The following is a 27340-nucleotide window of genomic DNA, read 5'->3' on the forward strand; positions in this document are numbered from 1 at the left end:
TTTCATCTTGTCAAAATGTTCTATTCAATATGCAAGTAAACATTTCATTTCAGACATTTGGAAAGAGAAGGAGGTGAGAGGGTGGTTTTAAAACACTGCTAGAAAAAGCAGGATCATTTCTTCTGAGAGCCCTGTCTTTAGGGCTTGTAGCCAGGTTTCTGGAGAGCCAATTTCCCTGTCCCTGAGCAAACCTAAATTCCCCAAAGAATGCCCTAACAGAATGGTCTGTGCCAAAGGTAGTCTCCGACTCTTCTGTTGGTGATTTTCTCCTTAACATAAACAATAAATCCATGGGATTCCAGCAGTCCTTTCTGAAGGGATAAGTTCCCCAGTGAAAAAGTATTAGGAGGAGTGGGACCAAAAGAGATGTTTTCTCAGCAGTAAATTATATTCTAAGGAGGGCTCACACTTCAGCAGAGAGGAGAACAAAACATTACCTTGGCAGCTCAGGCACTATTCAATATGGTAGGAAACTTCTGTCAGGTTATGCCAGATCAAGGAGGGGAATGAATTTGATAGTGCCTCACAGGCAAAGTCTAAACCACTGAGTTACTTTGCCAATGAGGCAGTAGTGCTTTTTCTTCAGGATGGTAGTTCCACTGCTCACTTCTTACTCTGAGCTAGAACAGGCTGGTGAATTTGCAAAAATATTGTTATGTCCAAAATATTATTTTAGTGCCTGACTCAGCAGAAAAATAAACAATGACCCTGTTCTACCATACCAAATAAGGACTTATTAGGGGCCAGAGCAGACCACATGTTATTTTGCAGAGCTTGTGTGTTGTGCTTCCACACTGGAATTTTGCAGATTGTCCACATTGTCTCATAGTCTCTCTGAGAGATCACCTTATATCCATAACAAGGAATGTGTGACAAAGCAGAGCTGGGAACTGCTAGTGTTGCCACCTCTGCAGCCTTCTGTGCATGCTACCCTCTGTCATGTGATGTGACTTTTTCCCTCCCATTACTATGGTGTAGGATGACAAGAGGATGACAGTAGTTACTTCCCTTCCATTCCCACCAGACATACATCTTCCCTCTGGTATGATCTTACATTCTCAGATTTTTACACTATTAGAGAGCAGGAAGCATGCCAGAACTCTGGGTAGCATAAGAAGGAATGGCAAAGATGCTATGTTTTCCTGTTGGTACAGTAATTTTCAGACACTTCAGGGCATGTGCTTTCATTAAAGGTAAACTGACCCTTAAGTGTAACTCAGTTACATGATAAAGGATTACGATTAGCTTTAATTCTCCTCATAAGTCCAGGTAAATTTTGATTAGCTCTGGCACATATTTTGCCTTTTATGCTATTTCTTACATATAATGAGAGAAATGATACAAGGGCAAGTATTGGGCTCGCTGGAAGGAGACCGCCCAAAATTCTGTTGCATATTTTCCTTCACAAGCAAGCAATGAAGATTTCTTTGATGGAACCTTTAAGTTCCATGGCTACTTTTTGTTTTCTACATTTAGCTGACTTCCACAGCTTCACCAATGATGAGTAGTTTAATGATCTTAAGAATATTTTGAAAAAGATCTCTCTTCTCTATGTTAACCTTTTATTCCTTTCCATTTTCATTCACTTTCTCATTCCTCTTTTCCTTTCTCTTTTATTCTTCAGGGAGAAAACTCCATTTTTGCAATCTGCAGGGAGAAATTACTTCCAGTCAATACATAAGGTCCATTCACAATCTCCTGCATTTAGTTAGAAGACAATGGTTAAATGCATCTAAGTGCCTACAGGTAGGCTTGCTAGAATTGTTATTCTCTCCACTTGTTTTCTCTAAAGCAATTTAATCCACTAGGAAGTAATGGGTTTGAAAAATATATAAAATAGAAGTTGTCCTTTCTATTTATTTTTATTAAGATGATTAATACGTATCTACAGCATTGACTCAAAGCAACTGTATAAAAGGCTACATAGCACTCGTTAATTTTCTCATGTTAGTGTATAATATTCTGTGACCTTGTCACTCAATTCTCATGCATTGTCTTGATTCTGCATATTCCCTTCTCTTTGAAGCATACTTCTGCCTTTTCCCAAAGATATTGCTTGTATGTCTCTTTTGCCTTTCTGCTCTTAGGATTCTTTCTGCTTAAGGAAAGCAAGCAAGTTCAGTTTCACAGTCTATTTCTCATTTGATCCAAATGTAGGCTATACGATGTGTTTCAGATTAACTCTGATTTTCACCTAATATTTCCATTCAAAAACTGAGAGTTTTAAGAAACAGAATGGTAACAACCTGAGAAGAAGTTGAGTTGCTGACATATTATTTTGATGAAGTCCAGAAGACACTGTATAAAGTTAATACAAATAGGGAAATGGCTTTGTAGTAGGAATTAGGCCTGCTACCATGCACAAAAGGATGTTAGAAGTCCTACCAGTGGCAATTTTTTTTTTCCCCTGTGGCACTTAAAAAAATTGTTCAAAAAACCAAGTAGTGAACTTTGTCTACAAATACCTGTATTAAGCTACTGCAGATATCGACCTAGAGACTGTGATATGAAAATGGAATCTATCTAAAGTGTGGTTTAACGCAGATACCAGCCTGTTACTTCTGGACAGAAAATGATCTGGTGCTGTTATTGATTTTGCTCAGAGAGGAAGACACATAGTTTAATACTTCCTAGAAAAGGTTTTTCTATTTTTATTCTGGTGAACCTAGTGATAAAGTTTCCCATTTTTAAAAACATAGGGAAGTTTTTTAGCTGGAAAGAAGCGTTTTAACTATTGTACTCAGTACAACTGACAACTTGTAGAAACTGAGAAGCTGGATCAGTAAACTAAACAGGTTTTCAGAAGAAACAAATAACTGATCCAGAGTTTGGTCAAAAGTTTGACTTTTAAAAGAACTTCATGGTAATAAAACTTCCTATTGTAATTCATGTAGGGAGAAAGTAGGATAATCCCCTGCCTGCAAACATGTCAGGAAACTTGCCCAAAGTTTGATTCTGCCAATTGGGCTGTGGAAACTTCTGTAGCTCGTTGCAACAGAACAGGTAGATTTTCTGGAAGAAGTGCAAGCTGGAAAAATTCAGGGGAAAAGATGAGAACAGATGACATTAAGATAGGAACCTCATCAATGCCGAAGTCAGAATGAGTAAGGATAGTAGACACGAAAGACGAAAACAGGAAATCTTTCTTCTCTCCTTAAATCTCTTCTAGGAAGACTCAGAGCAACTAAGTTTTGAAATGAGAGGTAAATCACTCAGAATAGAAAAGAGGATGAGATGACATGAAAGAGTTATGAAACTGTTAATTGCATCTGAAATAAACCCTGGAAAGGGGTTACAACTGCACAGGGCAGTAAAGGAACGATGGGCTTAGCTTTTGGGCATCAGATAGATAAGACTCAGGACTTATGCCAGTGTTTGTAGCTATTCGGTGTCTGTAATAAGAAAGCGTATACTACAGAGTAGGTCTAACATGGAGTGGCAAGACAGATTGACCATGCTGTGGCAAGAGACAGAGAGGCAGGCCTGACCAATTTTTATAGATTCCCCACTTCCAACCTGTCCTTCCTTCTTTCATAGAAGTGAAATAGTCAATTCAGGCACTGAAGGGGAGAAATGTAGAGTGATGACAAGGCAGGAGTGTGGTGCAAGGCTATGTTGATGAAGCCAGTGAGGAGGGCTGTTTTCTAAGTAAAAATTAATTGGAGAACAAAACTATTGGAAATCTGTGCTTGTGTGTGGCATCTGTTCCTTGGATCTACCTCATTCTCACTTTGAAGACCTGGTTCTTAACTTAGCAATTTTTAATGGTCTTAGACTATGTGGGTTCTTTTATTTTTTCTTAACAAATAGCTTTAAATAGCTTTAGAAACAGTCAAAATATCAAAATAATGGAGGTTTTTTGTGTGTGTTCCTGTGTGTGGTGGTTTTTTTTTTTTTTTTTGTTTATTTATTTATTTATTTTTTTAACCAGTGCAGCTTGAATTTTGTGTGTTCATAAAATGTTTCAGGCAGTGCAAGCTGTTTTTAAGCATTTTTGCCTTTTGGCATGAGAAATTGTTGACAGAGAACTTGATTCCACTGTAGAAGGGAAAATTAGGTTTTTAAAATGCCCTTTCCATCCAAAAGGTTTGGACTCCTCTTGGTTGGAGGAACAAAGTCATTACAGCATGAGAGGGAGGGTAAAGCTTAGGAGAACATATGTGAATGAAAGCAAACTCCGATAGTACTTGTGGGATGTATTCTTGCTTATGCAATGACTAAGACACTTGTACACTTGCAGGTAGATCACATGATTAGATTTGATAGCTTCAACATTCTTGATTTTTTTCTTATTCTATTGCAGAAATTTTGAGTGCTGTATTTCTGAACTATAAGCAAGAGGCAACATTAGCCGTAGCCTTATAACAAGATGACATGGCTGGATCCCAGAACTCCTGAATCCCTTTGCCTTCTAGATTTATTAAGTCTGTACAGAACTTTGTACCTTATTGATTCCCCTAGGCTAACATTTTAAAGTGTGAACTCTCACTATGACAGATGCAGTTAGAAGGACACAGGAAAAAGCAAACTCAATGGATTTTTTTTTTGTTAGAACTAGTTGTTTAAAATCCTAGATGCTAAATATGTTAGAAAAAAATGTAAGCATCAAGACTTCTGTCCCTTTCTGTGTTTCCTTTGCTCGACAGTTATATAGAGAAGTGGCTAATGAAAATCTTACAACCTGTCCAGCCTAATATATGGGTGACACTTTTGCTCTACTGGCATCTGTAGCTATATGATGAAAAACAAAGATTCAAAGAAACTTTGGCAAAAATAGTATGTTAAAATCTATTAGAACTGTAAAGAACAAAGCTGGGAGGGAAAATGTAACTTTTTGTAGCTTGATACATCTTTTTACCTGAGAACTTGTATTTGTCACTGCATAACTCATTTAAAAACATGGGAGAAGTAGTATTGAGTTAATATTTCCTGCACTATGTAGAGCAAGAAGATTTTTTAAAAAAATATTTTATACTAATAACATAACGTATATAGTGTAGTGAAGCAAGCATCCTGTTTGTTTTAATTAAAATGTTCAGCTCCTTTGAATGTTGTGTCACATGGCAATAGAACAGACATCCAAGGTCTAACTGCAGAGGAAGAAACTATAAAAATGCTTGGTAAATAGCTGGCTCTTATTACTCAGTAAAAGCTATGGAGAAGCATTAAGATATGCGATGCTCATTTGAAAAGGTACCTAAAAACCACTGTAAAGTTTTCAGCACTATAAAAGACTTACCCAAGTCTGCTTCCTGTTTGGAAAACCTACAAAGCTTATTCCCTATATGAAGAAGGGCTTTCAGTCATTTTTCCTGTGTACTCTTGACAAGGACCTCCTTGAAGTGTTTCCTGAGTATGAAACTTTATCACAATTAGTTCTACTTCTGTAATAGGTCTGAAAGGGCCAGCTGAGCTGGACTAGACAATAATATCACTGGTAAGTTAAAAATAACAAAATTCCCTGTTATGAGTACCAGCTCCTAGTCAATAGTTGGACCAGTACTTGTATAAAACGTCAACTTACTAGGCGGATGATCTGTCAGGGAAGGATTCCTTTATCTGTGTAAAGTGGGTTTCTGTCCCTCGAAAGGATGAAATGTTTGGGGTTTATTTTTTGTGTGTGTGGAAGTGGTAAGAAAAATTAAATATCAGAACAGCCCTAAATCCAGCTTTCACTCTCTGTCAGCTACTTTGGCAGTTGGGCATAAAATATTTTTGCCAGGTTTTTTGAGGTGGGTCAGATGTGGCCTCCCTTTTGAAGACAAGCTCAGTGCTTGTGAGAGTCCGAAAAAGCAAGCATGAAATGAGGAGTTTGAAGGCAAGGGCCGAGGATAGCAAATGAAGGAGTGAGGCAGAACCTAATAAGGGAAACTTTTACGCCCCAGGTCTGGATTTTCAGCAAACTCCAGGAGACCTTGAGGGGCTAGGGACTCGGGCTGAACACGCTAAAGGACAAAGCTGTGAGAAATCTCTATTTAGTGCCAAGATGCTTTTCAAAGTTTGGTCCAGATCTCCACCTGGTGTTAATTCCACTGAAATCAAAGGAATTATGCACAGATCTTGGACTGTATGTCAGAAAGGTTTTTAATTGTATTCTTGAAAATGAGCATGAGTTCACAGACATGGAGCATGTCTAGACAAATACATAACTATAAGCAGCTAGTTATTGTATTGTACTGCAGTGTTTACTGTTGCTAGATGTTGTCAGGGTAACTGTTTTAATTAAGCACCTCTGAATTACCTCTAACCTTTACTTTATTCTCAATTGGATGGAGATAAACCTTCTATTATTGCATGCGTATTAATCCTTGGAGGCATACAAGAGAAGAAACTGCTAGCTATACTACCTGTGAGTGTATCAGTACTTTCACTGTTTGTTAGAGATATGCTAGATGTTTGCATATATCTGTTCATTTATCCATGGGAACATGTCAAAAATACATTAATACATTAAATTAATGACTTATTTTTATATACACATAAAAATATGTGACTGAACTTTCCTGAATTTGTGTTATTTAGTGTGTATTTTTTGCTTTTATTGTTTCTTTTCTCTTCTCTGCTGTTGGCTCTTTCTTATAATACATAGCAAACAGAACACACTATTACCTGTGTAACAAGAATTTGTATTGGTATTATTATGTTCTAGAAACAACTTACAATTTTGTGTGTGTGTGTTTGTGTTTGTTTGTTTATGTTCCCCACAAGTGACATTAAATTTTGATTACTCCATTTTGCGAATGCCTTCTGGAGTGTGCTTTGGATCTTGACTTTGTTTCGTCTTTTACCAGGTCTTTATATATGCTCTTTCTCTTTTTCTCCTCTCTATACAAAACATTCAAATGCTTTATAGATTAACATTATACAAGTCAAAATGTTTACATACGTGAAAAGTTCGCCTTCTAGTATTGATGAAGTTTGTTTACTAACTATGTCATAGTTAAATTTCCTGCTATAGTCTACTAAATTACTTCTATTTTAGATAGTAAGAAAGTTGTAAATAGAAGCTCTATCATTAAATTTTTCCAAAGGAATGTTTTCTCAAGGCTAGAATGCTATCAGGAAGGAAATTACACAAGGATGATTCCCAACGCTAATCATTTCATTATTCTGTTTCTCATAGATCACTAATGTCTCCGTTTTTCTCATCTTGTATTGCATAGAAACAAAGCAGTGCAGCCTCTGCTACAGTCAGAAAACGGTGAAGTTTGACTTATTGAAAATTGGATGAAATGCTAGACTGTAGTGGTTTAACCCAAGCTAGCAATCACAACCGCAATAGCTGCTTGCTCACTCCTCCCTGCCCCAAACCCCAAATAGGGGAAAGAATAGACAGGGATGGCCAAAACCCGTGGATCGAGATAAACACAGTTTAATAAAATAATAAAATGATACTAATATACCATTACTATTAATAATACACATAGAATGGAAATATAATATAAAGTAAAAGATACTCCGTGCAATTCCTCATGAACTCTATCCATGTTAAGCAGCCAGGCCCAGGAAGAGAGCACCCTGGTCCCAAATAGCAGATCCTGGGGAAAGAGAGAAAAAGGCAAAAAGGCCCAGATGCCCACGGCAAAATGGCAAGACACCAAAAGGCTGAACTAAGGAACTCTCGAATGGAACTCAACTGAAATGGAGCAGTGCTGGAATGGGTCTCCCACTGTCTCTCTAGCTGGAAAATTCTGACTCTCATTAAATACAAAGCATGATGCTAACAGCATGGAATATTCTTATTGATCAGTCTGGATGTCAGTCCAGGTCTGCCCTATCTATGCATCCTTCCCTAGCTGCCTCATACCTGCAGATAGAGAGCTCAGAAAGGCCTTGGCTCCTAGACAACAGCTAAGATAATAGTAAGCTCTTACATTCTCTTTGATACAACTCAGACACTGGAAAGTTACTTGAAGAAAATATTAAGTCTGTTCTGGGGTGTTATCTTCTTGTTCTCAACTTAAATCCAAACATCAACCACACTAGCTATGAAAAATAAAAGTTTCTAACCACACGAAGAAAATTAACTCTCTTTCAGTCAAACCAGCACATAGACTCTTTGATAAAGTTGGGGAATGCATCAACGTAAATTCCGAAGCCTGACACAGTATGGAGATATTTATCTGCCTTAGACTTTTAGAGTGTTTATGGTGTAATTACCTGATATTTCTGTTGAGGAAGCAAGCACTCGTATTTATTTTATGTACATGTTTTAACTTTTGCAGAGCGAGTGATTCAAGTGTTCTTCAAAGATGTTCAGGTGCTGCTTGTGGTGGCTGAGAATAGCAGACACTCCTATGATATTTATTTATGTATGTAAGGAAAAGAAGTTGTTATACAAAAAATGCTGGGTCCTTTAAGGAAGCAAAGGCTGTGACAAGTACATGGATTTCCCAGGGGGCTGCCAGCTAAACAGACCTGTATTGAGGAAGCATACCTGGCTGCAATTCTGGGATTGTGCATGGGCTGTATTTTTGAGATGGCAGGAAGACACATGCTGTATGAGAAGCAGAACAGGTTACACACCCTGAAGGGCTTGTGTGGCTTCTTGTTACAGAACTTTTAAGCAGCTCTGTGAACAACAAAGTCTCTATACCTTTTATACTGTACTACAACATTTTTGTTGCATTTTGGAATGCCAGTTCACGAGATTCAAAATGCAGAGAACTCAGCTGGTTTGTCATTCTTTGAGCAGAAAGTAGTCAGGTTTTGATTTCTGGGGCATTTCACCTTGGGCAACACTCTGGAGTTAAAGGAGAAACATTTCAACCACACATGTAACACTGTCCCTGGCTCTTCTATCTGCTGGTGTCTTCCCATTCTTAGCACTGCAGTTTGATAAATGCTCAAATTTTGTAATACCAACAGGAACTCAAGAAAAGTGTAATATAGTATAAATCATGAGAAGAAAATCTTCATCCATCTTTCTAGGTTCTGTTCTTTTTTTGAATTTTGTATAAATTAAGAACAAATGTAAATAAAAATGTTATCTTAAAAATTAAATGAGAAAGTAATGGAGCTCTTTGAGGTTAGTAAAATAACTCTTCCTCATATAAACATGCACATTTATTTTGTGATCCTCAGAAATAATTACTATTCTAGTCTTCTAGGACTTGTGTCTTAACTGTTTCACTGGGCAGAGTACGAGGTACCATGTATTACAAATAACAAATAATTCACATGGAAATTAGTATCTGACACTAATACTTTTATGTTCTCATGCTAAAAACATAGGTTATCCCCACCAAAACTGGACTTATTTACCATTAGAAGAAAATTTCCCTAGGGATAGAAACATTATATACACATTTATATGCATATAACACATGCTGTGGCTGGAGGTTTTAGAATATTTATCTGAGAGTTAAACTTTCAGGCCTGGAACACCAACAAAGGTGAACAATGTATATCTTTGTTTGTTTCAACATGAGATTACAACACTTAGTCTTGTTATGATACACTAAGTCACTGGCTATCTGACACATGCTATTATTACACAGGAAAAAACCCTAAATAAATCCGTAAGTCAGTGTCTAGCTAGAAGGACCAGCTGTTTTCTCTGTCCTTTGCCCATCAGCAGTAATGTACAAGTTCTGCAGAAAAGACTTGTTTTATATCCTACACTCCTGTATTTTGTCTGTCTCCTCAAAAAACTCTGAAATTACAGTTTTGAAGGTCTTATCATTATCATTTGAAGTCTTACATTACCCGAATGTAAAAGATACCTGAAGAATCAGTTTAGTGATATTAGCTTTTTCTTTAAAATAGGAAATTAAAATGCAGCATGCAAATTTTTCAAGGAGCTGTGCATACTTAAAAGCAGCCAGTTTGGTGCTGTGTTGGATATTTTAACTATGTAAAACTGACATATACATATCAAGGTTTGGGTTTAGTTTGGTGTTTTACATCAGCCTTCTAAAGTATCCTGAGGTTCAGAGCATGTAAAAAGTTCAAATTTCTCAGGCACTGCAGAACAAAGAAATAATTTGACAGATTTTCATGTTGTAATATTTGAGAATATCTTTTAATCTAATTTACTTTATTAATATAACAAAAACTGTGAGTTGTTATCAGATCAGTCATAGCAGACTTAGAGACCTGAAACAATGAGACTTTCTTACACCACAGCTTTTTGAGACATTAGTAAAATACTAAAATGATAAAAATTTACATAGCTTTCTCCAGATGAAGAGTCATCCTAAAAGAAATACTGTCAGTAGATAGATCCAGAAAGGCCATGCAGAACTGTATAGTACTACCTGTTTAGAGGAGGTCTTTATTATAAACTGCAATCTTTATAAAAAGCTGCATTTCTCCTCAAAAATAACAGAAACCTAATATCAGTTTTCTTTCCCTGACCCTTTCCTTTCCATCAACTAATATTTACGAAGCATATACTCTATAATTACTCTTGCTGCTCAGTTTTGTACCCACTAAGGAATTAGCAATGCTATTGAAAACAAAGGTAAAGCATTACATAGTCTTCTTATGGGTAGAATTTAGCTAGATTTAATCAGGACAAACACAGCTATCCTGATGACAGCTAAGAATATAAAAATACATATTTGTGAATATGATGACATTTTTACTTATGAGCCGTTACTCAGGCTGGAGTAGTTCTTTGGTATTTTCACATATAATGGAGAGCTATGTTTGGAAATGAGTGCAGTCAAGACAGGTGTGGGTAGAGATGTGGTGAAACATTGGTGCTAAGAGCATTGATACTGTTCTGCTTTCCTTTGCTTATTCTTTACAACTTGTGGATGCTATTTTCACACCACCCATTCTCTTCAGCTCAGTCCACTGCTGCAAACTTGCAGTACCTTCTTCCTAGATAGCAGAAGGGTATGTTTGGAACTGCTGAGTATTTCTTGCTTTCCATTAGTTACAAACCTATCTGAAAAGTCTACCTCACAAGAACAAATCAGGTAAATTATTATTTTCGGGTGTAGGGACAGTGTGCATATTACTGAAAAAAAGCTGGAAAGTGGAAGGGAAAGAGAAAGGGCAGAAAGCAAAAGACTGGAGAGTGATCTCAATGGAAAAAACACTGGCTGTGCTAATGGATGATGTTGACACAGGAAGGGAGAACACTGGCCCTGTGTAAGTTTAAGCTGGAAATGGATAGAAAAGATCCATACTTTAGAGGATTAAGAACATTGAATGGCCTTCTGATAAAAATAGTGGGGGCAATCAGTAACTTCTAAAGTGAGGTTCAGCAAGCCTACGAAAGAGTTTAGGTGATAATAGGGGAAAGGAGTTGATGACCCAAGGGATTAATTCATTCTCATTGCCTCTCACACTTTTTTCAAGGCATAATTTGACTGAAGATTGAGTGCATCACTGAGCCTCATTTTGTTTTGAAAAGTAAATTTCACGATCAGCTATTATCACAGTGGACTTTCTTAAAAATACTCTTGCAATGGAGAAGTGCTTTATAGGCCTTAAAAAGCTCTTCTGGTAGTTCAGATTAATCTGATCTTGATTAATCAGAGCTTTTTCACTCCCTAGAGAGTTAGCAGAGGGAAGGCGAGCATAAATAAATTGAAAGAGCAGTTTTGAGCACTAATTTTGCACATATATGGAGGACTAAGGTATATGTGTAGACCTCAGTAAGGCGCTCAGAGAAAAGTAATCCTATAAGCTGGAAAATAAATTTATTTATTGCTTTATTTCTTGTAATTGTGGCATCATTTTGAACAATAATAGACTGTTTCATGTCAGCAAGCATGAGACTGGCATTCCCTTGTTGTAATGTTATTTTGTCTTTGATGTGGGACATCATATTCACTGTAAAACACAGGAGCCTGCCCATGCACCCTTTCAAGAAGCAAGGCTCCCTGTGTCTGAAGTTGTTTTCTCTACTTAGGAAATAAACAAATATTTCTCCATACAATGTTTTAAATGAGTAAAAAATGTTTAAATTTAATAAATTATGTTGATAGTTGCGACTGTCAGGAATGCTGGGGAAACTTAGACCTGTCCATTTGTTATTTAATTTTTTATTCCTTGCTTCTTGTAAAGATTACATCAGTCCATTTCCCCACCTTCTTTCTTATGACTTCTTACGTTGACTGTAGCGTCTTGGTTAAATATAGTTCTTTATTTAGTAAAACCTAAATATAATCCTTTCATGACACTTAACTCCACAGTGGAGAGCCTGTTTGCACAAACTGGTTTGTTTGGTTGGTTTGGGTTTTTTTTGTTTGTTTGTTTTTTATTTATTTGGGTTTGATTTTTTTCTTTTTAATCTAACACTGAAGACCATGTGGCTGGAGCAACGACACATTTATGCCTGACTGGAAGTTGAAGAGATGTGTAACACAGGCTGCAATATACAAGCAAATAACCTTCCTGTTTCAGTGGGATACTCAGTCAATTCAGTATCAAGGACATACATAAGCATACACAAGATCACAAGACTCATTATGTAAAATCATCCTTATCTTCTGCCTACATCTTTTTATGCTATGGTTACCTACTTTTTTGAGCAGTCTCTGAATTAAGATAGGAATCCTGTGTTGCACCGTTTTATAATTTTATTATATGCTAATCTACTTCTCAGTAGATTTGCTGTCAACTGAAAAACAACTATTGGAAGGTAGGCACACACACACAAGATTTGGAGTGGTGTATGGAATTTTTTCTTACTCCATACATTTTTATTTTGACTGTTAGACAGGGAAGCCTGTGGGCAGGGTTGGATAAAAAGACTTTTAAAAATGCTTACAATCCACAAGATGAATACATTGTAACTGAGTTGGTGTACATCTAAATAACTAGAATAGTTTTTGTCAATAAACTTTTTTTTTTATTCCAAGCAAACCTATTCATACACGTGCATGCACAGATGGAGGAGGTGGGAACTGATGGAGTTAAAACCAAATTCAATTTGTCAGAAATTACTGATTTGTTTACATTAATGGAGAGCAAAATCCAGAAGTATCTGCTTGACTGAGACTTTGTACAATTCAGATTTTCTTAAATGTTTCTGCCAACAGTTTATGGGCTAATTTTTTTGTCACTTTGAAGAGCTGACTTCGTAAGGCTGCCTTTTTCAGAACTTGGAGGTCGTTACGTCTTTGCCATAGCTCAGTATATGCCATAAAGATAATTTATTTTGTTTTTAATTTTAAAACACACACACTGTCTTGTACACCACTAGCTTTAGATAGAGCAGCGAATGTCTCCATATAACATTGCTTTAAACTCATTGAATGATTCAGATCCTGACAATTTAACAAAAAAAATCTTCAGAATTTATAGTCTTCCTTGACATTCTGCTGATTTCTTCAGGTTTTTTTTTAAGCTCTTATTTCTGAAACTTGATTTACTACCATGTTGTGTGTGTTGGTGTGTGCTATTGTATTTGTATTTCAGGACACTGACTTACCTGAGCTGTCTATGAATGAGCTGTTGTTATTATTATTATTATTATTATTATCATTTTTTTTTTTTTTAAATTTAGAAAATGCTGCAGAGTTATAGAGGGATTTTAAACACTTTTGACTAGTTTGCCTCTGCTTCCCCCCTGCTAATTGCAGGTAACAAGCTCAAAAAGTCTTGTGGGAAGCACAAGCATCTCTCTGTGCTAAAGTTTTTGCCCCTGCAAGCCTTGTCGTCTCATATGACATGCATTGTGGAGGTTGCTGAGGAACAGTGATTAGTCATGGCCTTCTCTGTGTCTGGAGACAGCCCAGATAGGACTGGCCATTTGCAGAGTAAAACCCACCTGGCTGTATTAGCACATGCTAACATAGCCTGTTTGCAGCACCTGTGAAATTAAATTATCCTTCGCTATCTCTAACTCTGCTTTAGCAGAGAAATGGGTGGGGTTGTTTGTTTGTTTGTTTGTTTGTTTTATTCTGGGTTTGGCTAGTGGTGCAACGGTAGGCCTTATTTAGCACTTTGATGTACAGAGAAATGTTCTGGCTTTTCTATATTACGTGAAATTATATTGTGCCTCATCCAACAGCCCAAAAGAGGTGAGGCTGCTGCAGCTCCATGTCCCCAGGCCCAAGCAGCAGTGAAGCTGAAAATGTCTTCCCACTAGGCACATGCACATAGAATGGATGTATACACAACACATACACAGATATACACTTGCCACACATATCACAGGCATAGACACTGAGCACTTGCATGAACTCAAACAGCTCCAATGGCCACATCCTGCTCCCTTCTCTGGCTGAGTAGGACAGATGTGCCTTGGTGAGAATTACAAAATTAAAACCAACTAAACTATTTGATTGTGCCCACCACCCCCACTGCCAGCTGTGTCTTTAAGCAAAAAGAATCCCAACACATTCTTCTCTGCCATCTGTGGAGATTTTAGTTTGTGCAGTCCTGCACTTACCCTGTCTGTCCTGACTCCCCTTTTTGCCAAAAACCTTCCCCTTCTGTACTCCAAAGGCAAAATGGTGCCTATAACTGTGTCAAGGTCATCTCTGGGTAGCTGACACAGGAGGAACTCTGGGAAGCTTTGGCCACAGCTGAAAGTTGCTCTCCCCGATCCGAGGTGCAGTATATCACACTACATGAACTCTCTTGAGAATCACATACTCACTTCCTCCAGTACCTTTATGTAGTTTTTGTGACTTTGCTCTCTCTACTGTTACTTATCATATATACTGTAGAATCCCAAAAATTACTATCTCTGATCAATATATGTTTTTTGGAGGGGAAAAACTATTTTGGTTTTTCATTTGAATTCTCATGCATTGTCCTTAAATTGGATGTTGACATTGAATATGCCAGCACAAGTAGAGGTGTATTATTTGTGACCTCCCTATAATAGCAAAAAGCAGATTTTAGAGGAACACATTAAAAAAAAAAAATCAAATTAATCTCTAACACTTGCCTGTAGTCCAAGGAAAGACGTTTTTTTTCACAGTCATGTTTTGGAGCCCTGTTCAACTTTCCATATTGTGCCTGCAGACAAGAAGTAATGTACTACTTTCTTTTGATGGGTTGTGCTGATGGAATTCCAGTGCATAAACCTTCCTCCCTCACCAGTTTTATAGCTGTACAAAAGTATTAAATTTCAAACTGATGGAGTTATCCTCAATTTGTAAAGGCCAAAAGAGATCCATAGTCAAAACTATCATTCCATGAGGGAACTGAGCATGAAGGCATTCATGTGGGATCCATTGCAAAGAGGATTTGTAGTGGAAAGTCAGATCAAATCATTACAACCTTTCAAACAATAAGACAAAAATACTTCAAACTTCATGATGATTTGTAATTGCACAGACATGTTTTAGTGCTAAACTTCTTTTCCTTAGTCATGAATAAACCCACAGAAAGTGAGCAAGTCTTGCAAGAGAAGCAGACTTTAACTCATAATCTTGTTCTGTTATTTCTGTACAGAAAACAGGAAGAGAACATGATTAACTTGCTGCAGGCAGAATCGGTGGAAGGAGCCCAAGTATACAAATACAGCAAAAAATTCAAACAAAAAATTCCTATCTTCCCTTTTGATGGCAGCAAGCAAGATTTTGCTGTGAGTAGTGGTTTTTTGTTTGGTGCCTTTTTTTTCCCATACTTTTCACTATGAAAGTAGTGCTTGTGACTATAAAAGAAATCAAGAAATGCATTTTTGAATATGTACCAATAAAGATGTTATTCCTGCATTAAATCTGCTTTTGATCTTAAGTATGGCATTTACTAAAGAAAACCTTACTATTTTAAATATTTTTGTGTATTTCCAGTGGCACAAATGTGACTAGGGCTGTTTATGAAGATAAAATTATTCATTTTTGGTCAGAAGCTCATGTCCAGATTTTCATACAAACTTTTTTCGTTACTTCCCTTGTGGCTGCAGATGATTTTCTTAACATCCTCACATAACACAGATCAAGAGGGGATTCAGCTCTGTTAAAGGAAATCTTTAGAATGAAATCAGCTGTGGAATGTTTTACAAATGTGGCTCAATAAACTCCATACAATTTCAAAATGAAAATGCTGCATACAGGAGTATCTGGGGAATTAGCATAAATACAGTGTTTCACTTGGATTCATACAAGAAGGGCCTCTGGGAGAGTAAGACAATTTTCAAATAGCTTATGGAAAAAAAAAAAGTCTTTCTAGGATCCAAAAGAACCAAATTTGCATATTAATAGAAGATTAAAGTGCCCATCAAGTATTCTTCAGCTGTTACTTTCTCTTGTCTATTTTGCTCTTCGCATAGACATAATAATAAAAAGAGAGTCCTGCATCTCCACTTATTGTATTGAATCAGTAAAGTTTCATATTACAATAGCACATAGGATTTTTGTGTTCAAACTCTTTTGAAAAATGCTCCCTGGATTTTCTGTTAACAGATTTCCTCCTCTCTTTTCAGTCCTTTCCTCTTCAAGTTTTACTTGACCTTTTTAACAGGGTCAGAGCATTGTTTTAAGACTAATTTCTAAGTGGTTTTGCATCCCATCACAGCCATGCTTTTAGATATGAGTCTTACAAGTCTATTCAATTTTAAATCCCATATTCAACAACTAAAAAGCCCTTGAAGTGAAAATCTATTGTTTGGCTGGGTCTAAAAAGAGTGTTCTGTTCTGGAGTGTCCAATCGACAGTAAAACCCAAAATGTTTAAACAAGTTAAAGTAAGGAAGTGTGGAGTAAATTGAAACTTGGACATCAAAAGCTACAGCAGATAATATTTTCAAAGGTAAGTATGCTGCATTTTAGAGAGCTGTTAATGTTGCTGTACACCTCACCGTGAACATGACAATTATATATAAAGGGTCTTAAAGAATTGGTTACAGTAAGTACAGTAGGTTTAGGTTCTTCTACAATTAAAATGTGTCTTAACTTAAAGAGATATGCTGGTAAGAAAGACGTCATGTAGTGTTTTACTTCATGGATCTTTGTATGCAGGATGAGACAGATGTTCAGACAAAGCTATCTTTTCTCAATGCAGATATGGACTTTAAAAAACACTCCAGAGATGACGGAAGCTTTGAATTTTAAGTGACATGATTGCTGAATTCTTTAAATCTGCATACTTATTGGAATCTTACAACCTGTAAAGTGTGCATTCCTTGTTAGTAAGACAGACGAAAACTGAGTATCTTTAAGTCAGAATACCTACATAAAAGCTTAAAGCTGTTGTCCCAAATGACATGTTGATCTGTTTCATGGATATCTATCTTACATTGCACAGTGCTAAAATGACCTTTGGGGTAGCAGAAAGCCCTTCAGTTTCTTTAAACAAACACAGCATACAGTGTAGTTCCCAAAGTCTGAGCCTCATTACAGGATCAAAATAATCCCCACTCTTGCCCAGTTGTGCAAATGAGATCAGTCTCTTGTCACTCACTCATGACGGCTTTCTGCAGTAGCGGCACTTTCATTCCCATGATCAGTGCATTTTTCTCTAGTCCTTGTACTTTGCTCAATCTCCTGCTTGCAGCTGTTCCTAAGGACTCCACAAGGCTTTTCTTGATCTCCCTCTGACTTTGCATTGACTCTTACTGCCTATAGTTGAGAAGGGTACTGTTTTTTTGCTGATAATTTCTGAGCTCACTTAGTTTCCCCACCAAAGGAGCTACAGAAGACAAGGTATACAGGCAGAAATTGTTTTGAGTAACTCTTATAGTCCCATGAGTGCAGTTCCAGGCATGATGGATGAATGAAAGCACAGAATCAGGATTTTTACAGCAGGGCTAGGATGGCTTGTTCTCCAGGGACTGTAGTTGTGGTGAAATCTATTATGCAGCTCTAGCTGTTCCGTGGGTTTTTGGAAGTTACCAGTGCAGTCTCTGCCACATTGATGCCAGTTCTGCAAATTACATACTAAAGGAACAGTGCACCTAGCAAGGACAACATCGGTTGTTTTCTTGCTAGTTGTACTTCATTGTCTGAATTAAATTGAGATCAAGACCTCAGAGACAGAATATTAAAAAAACAAGTGTGCAGAAAATTTCCAGTAACAATCTCTTGAATTTAATGACAACAGAGATTCTTGAAACAAATTACTATAAAGCCAAGTCCCAGACTTTCCCTTTGCAGCTGTACTACTAGGGGAAGCTGAGTACCCTCAGATGTAAGTAGGTAGAAGCTTTATGAGAGGCAAATATACACTGCACTGGCATACGTATTCCAACACTGTATGGTAGAGGGGAGACTGTGTGCTCTGCTGAGATAGCTGTTTATGTCATAGGATCAGCTTTATGTCAAAATGGATGATCAGTCATCAAATCTGTAGGTACTGGAGGTATTCAGCAGCGTTTCTTGTTCTCTTTTTCTGAATGGATTTTCAAGCTGGGTTCTGAGGCAAAGTTGTAGTTCTGGAAGCTGGCATTTATCTTCTTCCCAGATTATGAAATTGTGGTCTCCCAGGAAATGTGGTATGGCTAATTAGGTGACATTGCTTAAAGAGGTAAGATGCTATGAACTTTTATGATAGTGAATGGACCTTTGTTCTAAGAATGCATTGCTTAAATGAAAATAAAATTCTGTTGGTATAAGTTAATGAGAGTGCCTCAGTCATATTTTTGGCAAAATGTGCAGATAGGTACCAAATTACACTGAAGAGAGTCGATGAGAAACATCAGCTGTAAGAAAAATCCCGAAAGTGCTTTATCGGAAGAGTTATGTGTGAATACTGTGTGGGTATATGATATAGAATCAGAGTCAGCTTTCTACAACTCATTTTATTTCTCTTGGAATTCTTTTTAGATTCCAAAGAGGAGTGCTGAAAACTCCTGATAAAAAAGTATTTCTAAATTTTGGTCCACTCATCCAAGCCAAGGCAAACTTTCTGACACACCAGCAAATCCTGTCTCAACAGGTCCCTGTGCTCTCTGTTTGTGCTGCTTGTAAACTGCAGGGCATTTAGGTAGTCTGAGTTCCTAGTCTTATTAACAAGCAGCTCTCCTGTTTGTTTCTGTTATATTTACATGACAACATTATTTTTAGTACAACACCATAGGCTTTGTTGGAAACTGTCTCACTAACCAGACCAGAAAAGAATCCCTGTCTCATGGAGCTATTAGTTTGACTGCTCTCTTGTGTAAACCTAGTGGGATAAATGTTCTAGAGAAGTCAATATGAATTAAGATCTATTATTGGACTTTTAATCAGGGAATTAGTAGATGGGTCAAAGAAAGGGAGGAAGAGGGGCAGTATGAGATAACTAAACCTATTCAGAATACACAGATATTTTGTTTCTTGGTTTGTTTGGTCTTCTACAGACACAACAGTTCTTATAGGTAATGACTAATATATTTTTACAGGTATGTATTTTATTAGTACAGCCTTCTCCAAATAGTATGGTTGTGATTGATAAAGAGACAGAGTACATAAATTCATAACAGTAATCAAAAAAACTTCCTTGACATAAAGATGTTATCTTTTTTATGAGATTTGGTAAGTATTAAATAAAAGCCACAATAGTTTCTCATAGATGAGGCTCCTCTTGTCTGTTCTCACTTCTGACCCGGGCATAATCACAGCATTTGCATACCTTGAATGTTGCCCTGTCCTGCCCCTTAGAAGGATAATCCCACAGCTAAGCTGAAGTATTTGGCTGATGATGAGGAGGCATCCTTCATTTTCAGTTATTTGTTCCTGTACTAGAGGAGGTGTTCCAGATTTGCCAGTGACCATACTGCAAGAAAGGCTGTGGGAGAGCATCATTTTGGACAGGGTAGCTTTATATTTTTGGTAAGCAGGTTTGCTTTTAACAGTTGTAGACCCTGATTTCAGCAAACACTTTGTTCTGTATGTAGGCACTTGCTGACAGAGTGTATTGCTGTGAGATATCCTGATGTCTCTAAGCACAGGCTTTATCAAAAAGGTAGATGAAGCCCTGAACTGACCAAGGAGCCACTTAGGCAGGAACACTGCTGTGATCGCATTGCATAATGAAGATGGATGAGCTATGGCAGCTGGTGGTAACAGGTGAGTAGGTGGCTAGAGCCCTCAGGCAATCCACTTTTGCAGTTTTGTGAAGACCGAGAGTTTTAATTTCCACATCTTCAGTCTAAAAAAAGTGACAGCGATAGATCCTTACCAGTATAAAATATAGTTGGTGAACTCCTATGTTACCAGCATCACATGAGGTATAATCATTTAGTCACATAGACTAAATTCCTTATTTAATTTACTTATATAGTACTAAATATAGGTAGATTATTTCTATCTATATTGTTAAAACATAATGGAATCTTGTATATATCCAACTCATGACTTGAGTGGCTCAAAGTATTTTGTAAGCCTTATTTAATTATGCTTTACAATACTCTAAAGATAAAGAATAAGAAGAATTTTTATCTCCTGTACAACCACCTTAAATTGTATAGAATAACTGTGTTTTATTTTTGTGTTAAATAGCTTCTAGCATTACGAATAATTGCTGAATATGTAGTCCATTTGTACAACCACTTTGGCATTGGTTTTTCATGCAGTGTGCAGAAATAACTTGAGAACAAACATATACAAATATACTGCAAAAGAGATTTATTATAGTTAGAATGTAAAGATTTTCTTTAAAATTTCTCTTTATAGCTGCCTGTGTAACCAAGCTCTTGACTCCGAAGGGCAAATTTAGCAGCTACTCTAATTAACAAAGTTGTGGCCTGTTTTGGATAGTGATAGACCATTTGGAAGTCTTTAACTTTTATTTCAAAGTAGAAAAGATTAACAGTTCATCATGGTATCTTAAGATGCACAATCGATCTTGTAATGCTGAAGTCTTCACCTATCAACAGGATGCAGGCAGAGTAATAGAGGGAAATAACACTGTTACTGACTGGTCTAAAGCACTACAAGAGAAGGATCCAATCAATTCCTCAGCAAATTTTTCCAGAGTGTTTTCCAGGTGAGATTTTTATAGTTATTTAATATGGGCTGCATCAAAGGTCTACCAAAGATATCTAAATCTAACTGTGCAACCTTAGGTAACAAAGACATTAACTTTGGGTGTTGATTGCTTTCGTATAGAAGTTGGTATTTTTCATTTATACAGCCTCTGAAGGTTAGCTTCTGTTGAGGCTTCTGAATAATGCGATAAAGATTACACACTACTCTCCTCTTTACATTTCCTTTAGTAGCTGTATATAGTTGTCTTTGTTCAGGACTCAGGAAATGGGCTAAAAAGTTCTTTTGTTCATCTGTGTTAACAAAGATTGTTTTGTGATATTAATAGCCTCCTGCATTTTAATAACATCAGCAGTAAATCTGAAGTAGTATTATAAATACTTTCAATGGGTCCAGAACACTTTCTCCCCAGAGCTCTCTGTCAAACTATCTTCATTTCTAGCTTCTTCTTTAGATACTGTTTTGTATGTTTGGTTTCGACTAGGCTGCCACAGTAATGAATATTAACGTGTGAGGTAACTCAGGCTTTCTCTAGCATATTTAACCCAAAATCTTAATATTCAAGGGCACAAAACAGATAGAAAATCTTCACTTCTCATGAGCATTTGCTGAAATATACTGTACGTTACATATTTAGTTTCAGATATCGTTATGGATTTATTTGGATTTATCTCTTTGTACAATATTTTTTACTTACTAGTTCTGCCTTAACATGTATTAACTGGAAGGATTTTTAATATTTTAATATTTTAATTTTCAAAAATGTTCTGCTGCACTCTTAGTAGGCAATAAGGGCTCTGTGTGTATGAATGTGCACATTTCACATTGTGAACTCAGAAATGAGAAAAGTAAAATTGCATGTAACATAAAATGGCAAAATCAGATAATCTTTTTCCAACTGTACTTTTCTAAATTTTACTATCTCTCCCCTGCTAACATCCTAATCACTAATATAGCACATATTGCAGTGACACTACATTGGCAAATACCTCAGAGGGAGGCCATCTATTTTTGCACGTATGAAATCCATTCCATACTGATGTAATAAGACATAACAATAGGGCAAGACTGAGTCATAAAAAAGACTTTCACCACAGAGATAGAAATTTGAATTTAGCAGAAGCATTCACTTGACAAACTCCAGGGAATTTATTTTTTTCTGACCATCTTCTTCCCTGGAAGAAACAAGTTTCTAAGTTTTAAAGTTTCTAACTGATGAAATGAGCAAAGGCTGATTCCACAATACAGTATAGTTAAACAGTTGCCTGATATTCACTCAGCTCTGCCACACTTGAGTACTTCTCATCTGGGATATATGTCTATTTCTCTGTTGCAAACTTAATTGTATGCATGCTAGCAGAAATCCAAGGAAAATTCTTCTTCCTCTGGAATTAACTCTGTATGTGAAATAGATTAATATGACACAATGCCTGGTATTTCCGCAATAATTCTGCATTATAAGGAGTGCATCGGCTCTGCAGGTATAGTTATCTGATGTATTAAGAAGGATTGTATTTTCCAATTGAATTTTAATTAATTAAGCAGCCATAAATTATGACTCCCAGGGTATGTCAATTTTCTTTATTTTTTTGAAATTAGTAATACATTGACAGCATGTGAAAGATAAGTGACTAACTCCAGATAGTCATGAATCCTACTTCATCTGTTGTGACCAGGAAGTTGATATCTTAGGAAAAAAAAAAGTTCAGCACATCAGGATTCCCCTAATAACAATGGGAATAAGAATGAAAGGTTTGTAAATTTACCTTTGTGACTGAATTGCTCTCACGAGCTAATATTAGAAACAGTTTATAATAATATGCAGGCTAAAAAGTACAAGATACATGTCTGAGAAGAAGTTTCAGAATAAGCTTAGTAACAAATTCCTCTCATCAGAAGATTTGAAGAGATCTATTCAGTGATATAGTCTATGAGATGAATATATAAGCCACCTTGTGATTCTCTTCGAAGACTGTGGATAAACTGACACTAGTCAAATCTCTCACCAAAAGTAACTTTTCTGTTTCTAGAGGCTCTAGGTGGACTGGCAAAAGATTTGAGGAGAAGTAGCTTTTATGATAGCTTTTAAATGAAGTATGGGATTTACCGAGTGCTTTGGCATTGAAGGATCAAGACATTCCGTTTTTCCTGGTTTGTCTTGTTCCCAGCCCTGTGCAATGGTTAGTATGGAAATCCTAGGGAAGTGGCTGGATAGGTCCAAAGAGGATAAAAGGGAACAAAGTGCTGGACTTGTGCCTAAGAATAGCAAAGTTAGAGGTGGAAAGATTCTCTGGGCTATCTAATGGCACCAAGCTCCATAGAAATTGCTTCATCCCTCTTTCCCCTCCACCTCTCTCTTATCCTGTTACCAGCACAGACCAGATACTGCAAAAAATTGTTTCACTGGATGTAGATTCACTTTAAAGTTACTTTGTTTTGTTTGTAGAGTATCATGTCACATGATCTGCCTGTGATAAGAATTTTTTCCAAATTAAAAGTTATAATGCCTTATTAAACACTCTGCATCAGCAAAATGGTGCAATTTAAAGAGAAAAAGGGTAAGAGTTAGATGAGGAACCCCGAATATTCAGAGTTGTGGCAATGAGGTTATAGGCAATCTAGGCAACACTGAAAAAGTTCCAGGGAAGCAGGGAAAGATGTAAATATTTTGAAAAATAAAGAAGAAGGATAGAATCATTTGACAGCAGAAGTTTTCTAAGATAGAATTCATTTTACTACAGCTAAATGTGGAGTCAAACAAAGAACTGGGTTCTTTGTCCTGAGAAAAATAGACTTCTGTTACAAAGTGGGCAACATTGCCCTGGACTATTGTAACCACGCAAAGGAATTAGTGTTAAAGACAGCTTCACTAACTGAAGTCTTATTACACAGGCCAGAGCAAAAACTCGAAGTGTAAAAGCAGGATATTGAGCAAGAAAGAGTAACACCTCTGCATGTGACATTTGTAAGAATAAGAATAAAATTCTGTGTCCATTCCTGATGCCAGATTCCAGAAGGTTTACTATAAAATGTGTGAGGATATGCTGTCAGTCCTAAGCTACAGAAGATCAATCTACTTAGCTTAATCTAGAAAAGACTAGCCTACCGGCTCCTAGAGAATACATTTCTGATAACAGAAAGCTATTTAACCTTACCAAAAAAGGCAGCCGGGGTATTCAACTAGTGGAATAACTTATCTGGAAATACAGTAGTCCCTACCAGTACAAGTTAATGTCTCTGTAGAAAATATGGTCAACCATAACAAGAAGTTAAGATTTGATAGCAATATTACTGGATGTGTTTCTGTATCTTGTGCTGTGAAGGACATCAAGTAGCTTGATTTTAAGATTTTCTTGTAGCCTAAAAATGTATTGACCTAAACATAGACAAGTAATTTCCTCTCACAAAACAAGTTTTTGATAAAATGACAGGTTCTCCCGTTTACATTTTCAAATAAAGTTATTGGAAGGCTTGAGAAGCACTAAAACTCTCCAAGAGGAGAGCTCATTTTGCACCTTTTCCCTCTCAAAATAAAATGCTTTCTGTTAAGAACTAAAAGAAGGATTGAAAAACCCCTTATAACTGGTATCAAAACCTATTCATTCCCTCTGTAACAACGCATTGTTGAGATACACAGCAAATTAAGTGCTACTTTAGTTGGTTTAATTACCTGCAATGTAGATTACAATTAGTCTTTTTCTATATAAAATCTTCTCAAGGGTGTATATAAAAAAAAAATTCTTCCTGATAACTTTCCTTCCATGCTGCTTTTTAGAGAAAGAGGCACATTGTTTTTAGTAAAAGGTCTCCAGTGTACTGATGGAGACAGTATTACAGACGGGTTATAGGAAAGGGCAAGGAAAGAACAGGTGTGGTAGCAATAGTTCTAATTTAAATAGGATGAACCTAATGAGAATGCTGGGTCTAAGGGGTTTTATAGTGTATATATATATATGCATATATATATTCAGACAAGTAAGCTGACATTTTTAAACTTCAGAGCACACAAACCTAAATGGTTCTAGTTTGAAGTTTATAGGTGCTGAATATTTGTGCTACAACTAACTAGATAGCTTAGCAAATGCAGAGAACTTCTGAGGATCTCATCACTTCTATTTAGCAGCTGGCAGACATGAGGCCTTAGGAACCCAGACATGACACCACAGTGGTCAAATGCTTGTGATTACACTTTGCATAGAGGCCAACTGGCCAGCTTAATCACAGTAACTAGGGCTTGGGATGCAGGCTCCTAAACATAAATAGAATTTCGTTGGTGGTTGTTTGTTTTGGTTTTGTTTTTCATTTTTTTTTTCTTTTTTAAAGAAAAATGTGTACCCTGAATTTTCTAAGAAAATATCATTTTTAATGCAAATACCTATTCTTTTATGCAAATAATTGAATGAATGAGAAAGAAAATTTCTGAAATTGTCAGACTGAGCTAGAACATGCTTTAGTAATGCAGAAACTGGGGCTCAAATTAATCAAGTGATCTCTCATATAAGAGTCTATTGCTACAGCAACTAGAGAGATAAACGTTAAAGGTATGGAGTAAATAATATTATCAGCTGTATAAGGAAAGAGCCAGTGATCTTGGTTTCCATATCGCTAAAGTTAAATGTGTCTTTCAATTGAATTAGGGAGAATTAGGTCAGGCTTTTAATTTTGTACTGCACAGATTTTAAGCATAATCTGAAAAAGATGCTCAAAGTTCATTGGGAAATTTTAACTTGTGAGATCTTAAGCAGTCAGTGGCAAGTTAGAAAGCATTTACGTTGGTATGGAAGTCGGTATTTTCTTACATCTGTTTTTAAAACTGTTTATGAACTTTTTAAACAGGAGCACTGTATCTAAATCCAAAAATCCAGACTGAAAATCAGAAGCAGAACCATAGGAAGATATCTTATTCTTTGCATTAGGAAATATCAAACAACCAATTCAGTCACTTATTTGAATTTGTAAGGAATTAAGAACAAGTTTCTGGAATTAAAAGCTTGACTGGCAGAAGAAAATTATACTTAGTTTTGCTATGTATGGGATGATGGGGCTGACTTCACAATGTGATACCGAGGGATATTCTGGAAGACTGAAATAAGAAAGGTCAAGATGTAGTTATATATCACAGGAAATTTAGAGGTTAAGGAACTGAAGCTGTCAGTGGCTAAGGAATATAGTGAATCATTCTTCACTGAACCAGGGGCCAGAAGACCCAATGAGCTAATAATAGTGCACATTTCACAGCCACAGGAAAAGGAGACATCAGAACCACATAGCAAGATAAAGAGGGTTGGAAGAGTAACATGATTGTGATTATATGTGATCAAAACTTCTTGACATTAATTGTGGGAAAAGACAGCAAAACATGATTGCATTTCAAAAAACTGCATTCTCAGATATGGATCATAAAAAAGATTTTAAAATACTAAAATATAAAAAAGACTTCATTTTGATGCCCTTTTCTTCACTTTTTTCCCCAGAGAGAGACAATTGCAGGAAGAAATACTTCCTGTATTGAAGTACTACTCTTCGATTCAGAATTTTTTCTTTTTTAGAGGCAGCTTTTGTAGAGGCAGCTTTAAATTGAAAGTTTAACACAAAACATGGTAGCAAAGCACCAGGGAAGAAAAGAAAGAGAACTTAGGGATCCTCCAAGGATATCTGCTTCTATATTTAACAAAAATTTTGTTACATTTAGTGTTAGTTGTATTCAAATCAGACTCAGAATGTGTAAACTGGCTTTTGGCTTTATTGAAGCCTATGCCAATTTAACAGAGCAAAGTCTGGTCTATGTTTCAGTGCTATCTATTTCAAGTATCCTTCTGGGATGTGAATCTTTCTGGGAAACCTTGTATGAGATAGTAACAGTAGCAATGGCTTTATGTATTTTCAGTCTGACAGCCCACCTGCCAGCTGAAATACATGGTCAGTTCTTCCCTTCTGTAAGGTCACTCAGAGGAAGCTCTGCCCTCAGCTGGGCTGTGGACAGAGGAGTAGTCAGAATATACAACACCTGAGCGCTTCTCAGGGGTGGAGGGAGTGAACAGTAGAGGTTTGGCTTGGTTTTCATTCAATAAAGTGAGAAAAGTAGTGCTCTGAAGGCATGTGATATGAAAATACTAATTTGAGCTTGTTGTTTTTCAAAGTAGAAGCAGTACATAATCTCTCACTACTTGAGTTTCCAAGGCAATGTGAAATGTCAGCATAGCTATCTTGATCAGGTTCCAATATGCCTTTTTTTGACCTGTGTTTTCCCTACACATGTTCTGCTCTATGAGCCCTATCAACTACTATTAGATTTCTTAAGAAGGGCAAATAGGGTATTCTCATCAGAAGTAGTTTCATCTCAAAATGATTGAACCGATTATTGCATGTAGGGCCTGTAAAGTGCTGTAACAAGTAGTAACAGTATGGACATGAAGATGTTAAGTATTTTAATCACAAGCCACTATGAGATCTGTGCTTTATATGTTGAAAAATATTTAGAAGAAAATAATTTAAAACCATTTCACATAAGAAACACCT

The sequence above is a fragment of the Caloenas nicobarica genome, chromosome Z (genome assembly GCF_036013445.1).
Source record: "Caloenas nicobarica isolate bCalNic1 chromosome Z, bCalNic1.hap1, whole genome shotgun sequence".
Lineage (NCBI taxonomy): Eukaryota > Metazoa > Chordata > Aves > Columbiformes > Columbidae > Caloenas > Caloenas nicobarica.